The following is a 6,000-nucleotide window of genomic DNA, read 5'->3' as shown; positions in this document are numbered from 1 at the left end:
GCAGATGAACTTTCTTTATGCAAAGGGAGCAGGTAATTTTGCATTGCTGTTTTGCATATGTGGGCTTTATTCACTGAGGAAATGTAATCATCAGTCCAGGCAGTGCTTTTCTCCTTGCCTCCCAGCCCCTAGCTTAGAAATAAATGTGTGCAGAATGGATGTGTGTAGTAGTAGCTATATTCTTTCCCCCTGATTTATTTGGTCCCATATGCGCTGAATACATCAGGCATTTGTTTAAGTGTATCTTTCCGGGTAACTGTGGACTGAAGGAATATTGAATTTGGTATAATACGAATCTCTCAATAAATAAAAAGTCTCCCACTAAATCTCTCTTTATAAAGGCTGAGAAGAGAGATCTGTAGCATTCCACCTGCGTATGAATCGATTTCAATCAGCCTTTAGGAGACTTCAGGCTGTGTTAGCTGTAGGATAGCACAGCACAGCAGCGAAACTGCCCTCATGTCCCTTATTGACAGGTTTGTTATGAAACATGGAATATTTAGATTGAAGAGATTCATCCTAGTACTGCAGATGCCCAGCCCTGCTATCTTCCCTTCAAGTCTGCTGTAATGCTATCCACCAGTACACCAGCTTCCCCATCACATGCAACAGAATACCAGCTTCTCTAGATAAGCCGCCTCTGGAAACTAATTAGCTCTTTAAGGGAGGGAGGCTAGAGGAATTATTTTCTGGTTACTTTTTTTTAGAGCAATTTCTGTATTTAGGAAAATGGGCCAACTTTCCCATTTCAGAATCCTCTGATTCAGATATGTGCAAGGTGAGAGGTTAGAGGCTTTGTGGTTAATGAGCGAGGCAGCCTCTGATTTTTACACTAATTGAAGCATTTACATTTTTTAGCAGAACTAAAATGCAAAACTAACACATTCCATGGAGATTTATAACCCCACAATGGATTCTCCTATCCTCTCTCCCTTAATTATCCCAAATTATCTAAATGCTCATGAAGAAGAAAGAAATTAATATTAATATTCCATTTAGAATATATTCTAAAATGCAGGAGAAAATGGAGGCAATAATAATGATAAAGAGGGTAGCTGAGATGATTTGGAATATATAATCTTTCTTCTCTTCATTTCAGCTTTCTTATACTAGAGTAAGCCAGGAAAACTCAGTCTAGCATTCATTTAGCAAAGCAATTTTTGTGTTGCATTGACTTCCAGTACATAAGTAAAACCTTAGTAAAATATTATTCTGTTTCTTAAATGTAATATTTTGGCTTTGTGCCTTGATCAGAAAAAAAAAACTAGGGAAAAAAAGTAATTGGATAACTCTTTTTGAATAGTGTTTGTAGGTAGGGGGCAAATACATAGATATGACTTGTCACTGGAGAGTCAAGAGGAAAAATTGCAAGAAGAAAAGAACAGCTATAAACTGGACATTAAATGAAGCAGAAATTATAGTTCATGTTGAAAGAAAGGAGGGAATTACAGTTATCAGAATACAAAACAGTGGGGTCAAACTAATTAAAAGCTATAAATGTTGAATTTGTGTCCATGGGCCATAGGTCAGAGGAGAGGGTCTACTTGCATGAAACAGACAGAGAGTACTGCAGAGAAGGGTGGAAGAGGAAAAGGAAGAATGTCTCATCATTTGGATAGGGAGACCCTGGTACGTGGTAAATGTCCAGTTAGCCACTGACTGACTACTGTTATGAGTTACAGATCTGTAATTGGCCTTTACTGCTCAGAGATGGCCCACAGCTGCTGCCCCAAGTTCCTTGCTCCCAGCTCTAGGGCATTGACTTTAGGCTCCCAGTGCCTTGGAAGTTTGTAGTTATAAGTCATGAGTGAAGGATTGGCTTAGTTTTGGTTTAGAAGTGGCCTAACATGGAAAATAGCCTTGAGAAATGATCCTTGATGATGAGATACCATTCACATTGAACGCAAAACTATGCCCAAGTTCAGCTTTAAAATTGAAAGCAGATTATCAGTCTGAGTCCCATAACCACTTTTTCATCTTGTTCTGTGTAAATTTGTTCAGTGTTTCCACTCACTGAGAGAAGCCAGAGACTTTCAAAGGACCCACCGTGTGTGAGGGTCTTGGGTTACACCTGTCTTGGTGTTATGCTGTGGGCTGCATTTAGAACTATGTATCTCATGCAGTAATGTTTGATTTCTTAGACAATATTTTGTGTCAAAACTGTAACTTTTTAAAGGAAGGAGGGATATAAATAACTCTACTCTCCTATGCTTATAAACCCGTTTTTTCTGTCTTAGTACAATGTTGGCAGGTTGCTGTAAGGGTAGAAGACATCAACTACATTGAAGCCCATCTGCAAAGCTGTTGCATACGGCATCACATATTGGGCTTGAGGATGAATTGCGGGTGAAAAGACTGTCATATTAAAAAAAAACCACTGACAACAGAGAGTGATACTAAAAATAGGGAACAGACTTGAGATCAGCTGTGAAAAAAAAAATCCATTTTACTGTTGCTTTTTAGCTTGAAAAGAGCCTTTACTTTTTTTTGTTACACTTTGCCTGCTCTGTTTTGTTTGCTTAGATGTGTTTGTCTAAGCAAAGACATGTTTGTAAGGCTCAAGACATGTTTGTAAGAAGTATTGAGACATGGAACTAAGTCTGGAAATATACTGAAATATGTCTTTGTGGGCAACATCCAATACAACTGGGGGTCCACAGTACATTGGCCCAGGCATGCTTACCATCACAGATGGCTTTACCTCTGCTATCTCAAGGTAATGCACAGAAAGTAGATGGAGAATGAGGTGGCCTTGCTGGTGGCAGGTGCTGCAGCACCATGTGTTGCAGTGCTGCAGGTGCCATGCATCCAGGCTTTGGGTTGTGTGCATCAGACAGCCCATAGCACATGTGCAGAATCACACTCAGGGAAGTGCTGCACAGGACTGTGCATTGCTGCATGTGGTGACTCGGGGTTATTGAAAGTCTGTACAATTGTAGTGTAGCTAGGGGATATTGTGGGTTGGATACTTTGGGTTAATTTTCAGTCTAGAACATCTGTGAAAGGAGCTTATGTTTCTTGGCCTTCTCCAAAAGGCCAAAATATTTGGGAAAGAACACTAATGCAATGTTTTGTTGTTCTGTTCAATATAGTGACATTCAGTCTCAGGAAAAGCAGTTTTGTGATCCTGCCTCCTTGGTTTTTTTTAAAAGTCAGAATGAAAACCAAACCACAACCCATAGCTAAGGTAGTTAGTAGTAGCTACAAGTTTTTGGTGTGAATGTGTGTTTTGAACTGTTACTAGTGACTATGTGACTATGTGACCTTTAAACATAATGGAATGGTGAAGCTAGATTTTATTTCATTTAGTCTGATGTAACAATTTCAATGTTATGCATTGCAAGAACATTTGCAATCCACCATTGAGAAACAGTAATGTAATGGATAAAGGACTGGACTGGGATTTTATTCTAGGCATAGCTGTAGACTTTCTACATCAACTTGTTGAAAAAAATTAACCAACCCACTTAGCCAGGGCTTTCTTATCTGTGAAATGAGAATGATAATCCCACAATACATGTCTGTGACAAATACATGAATATTACTCGTATGTATTAAACAGTTTCAGATTAAATTTTTCTCTTTTTCAGTTATTTCAAAAAACAGCTGTCAAGAAAACCTGACCAAAGATATGAAAGCTGTTGCATTACACACCTGATACAAATTGGCTTACACAAGATAAACTGTTGAATGTCCTTGCATGAGAAATTAAAATTATTTGTTTAAATTATGGAACAACTGATTGCTAAAAGCATCGTATGTCCAAAAACATCTCTTATTGACTCCACAATAACTGAAAATTTCTGCAGTAGTCATAAAGGATTCTGCATCTTAGTTACATTCCTCATTAGTTTTGTTCATTCAGTAAGGGATATGAGGCTAAAATTAGACAATTTTGTTATTAAAACTGCAGTTTGATTTCCAAATATCTTTTTGTTTTGTTATGTGGCAAACATTTTATGGATTGTTTCTTTGTTCATCATTTAATGAGCAGCAATATTCTGCAAACTGCCACAGAAGAAAATAAAGCATACAAAGGATGAAGAAAGAAATAAAACAGTACATGCTATAAATTGAACAAAGTAAATGTAAGGTATCTATGCATGCTTTTTATTACATGTCTTTCTCTGTATTGCTCTGGGTGAAAAGAAATACTCTACTTTTCTTCTTGTTTTCATTTCCTCACAGCTATGCCCTTTGCATCACATATCAAGTCTGCAATGGTGCTCATTTGCAAGAAAAGTGCCACATGCATGTGCACGATGATCTGATTGTGAAAGATCTGCCTTCCTTCCTTTTTCTGGAGATCCCAAAGGCCACATTTGTCTTACAGTCACTTTGCTATGAGTGTAATTAAATGTAAAGGACTTTGGGATGTTCAGCTGTATTAAGTATTGCTATTGAAATGCAAGTTGTTTTTCTGCAGAAAAACACTAAAGGAAAAAGCCAAATAAACAGCAACAAAAAGCAAATGAAAAGGTTTCTAGGGATAAAAATGTGAACAGTGTTAGATAAATAAAACTTTAGAAAGAAAGGAAAATACTTCCGGAAAACAAATCAATAAGATTAAAAAAAAAAAAGATTCATTTGAGAAAGTTGACAGGCTTGCAGAAATTTCTAGCTTACAAGGTATTTGCAGAGAGAAAATATGATGAATCAAGACACTATCATCAAAGTAAAAACCCTAGGTATTAAAATTTTAACTCTAACTTGTAGAGAGTCCAAATCTTTTCCTCTGTGACATAAATTTGCACAGACAGTAGAAGCTTCCAATTACAGAGTTTCTTCTATATTTTACATCCTTGGAATAGTGTTTGTCCTTTCATAAAATGAGTGTGAGATTCTGTCCTTCCCAATTTATGACTTATATATGACACATTAAGAACTGGAATTATTTATAAAAACAGAAAAAAATATGGCTTAACAAGTTCATTGATGGATAGTCTTATTTATTTACTGCAAAAGGACACTTCTATCATGTTGAAACAGTGACAGGGTTTACCCTGAGCTGTCATTTGGCTGTGGACTAGTCCCTAAGTATTCAGCCTTCCAGGTAAATGCCCTGATCACAAGGCAATAGAAGTATAGGAATAATCATGTAATTTTTTTTCTCTCTGTTGGTTCAGGTAGTTCGGGGCTAATACCACACAATAGGGAGCTGCATGGAGGGCTCCTCTTCCAGGGGAGCACTCCAGCCCTCGCACTGCTAAGTAGGCAGTCAGAGAACAAGTATCAGCACATCCTACTCCTCTTCACACTTTTTGGAAAAGGAGTCTGTGTCTAAAACCAGGGACGCTCACCCGCTCCTTCTTCCATCCAGGTTGTTTTAGGAGGTTACAGCTCAACCTTCTTGCAACCCTCCTCAGCAGAGGGTCCCAACTCCATAAGATCTTCTGAAGGAACTTCTGTTTCAGGGAGGTGGGGGGCTGTGTTTGAAGCAGAGCAGAGGCACATGTTGTGTTCTGCCTCCAGCTCCACTAAGTGCCTCTTTTTTTTCATTGAAAGTGTCCTGAAAGTAAGTGAAACTTATCAAAACAGTTTTGCTTCACTAGGGACCTGGTGTTTGCTATACATATATTTTCCAGATAACTTAATAGGCCCCCCCAAATATCAATAAATGTTCTGCATTAGACTCCTAGCTTTGTGTCAGTCTTGAGTGATGATTTCTCATCAAAATTCATGTTCTGAAGGTCCTGAATTTGCTTTAGCTTTTATGGCTTTCCCATACTCGACCATATTAACTCCTCTTCTAATCTTCCACTGAGTCCATGCTGAATTGAAACTAATGGGTTAATGTCTCTGTCTTTATAAAATGTTTGTACTTCTCAGGTTTGGATTGTTACGTGTTTGTGGTGGGTTGACCTTGGCTGGACGCCAGGTGCCCACCCAGCCACTCTATCACTCCCCTTTCCAGCCGAACAGGGGAGAGAATAAAGTGGAAAAACAACTCTTGGGTTGGGATAAGGCAGTTTATTTAAAGCAGAAAGCGAAGCGGAAGCT

The sequence above is a fragment of the Pseudopipra pipra genome, chromosome 3, assembly GCF_036250125.1.
Source record: "Pseudopipra pipra isolate bDixPip1 chromosome 3, bDixPip1.hap1, whole genome shotgun sequence".
Taxonomy (NCBI): Eukaryota; Metazoa; Chordata; class Aves; order Passeriformes; family Pipridae; genus Pseudopipra; species Pseudopipra pipra.
The sequence above is the reverse complement of the archived record's forward strand: the minus strand, read 5'-3'. Positions refer to the sequence as shown.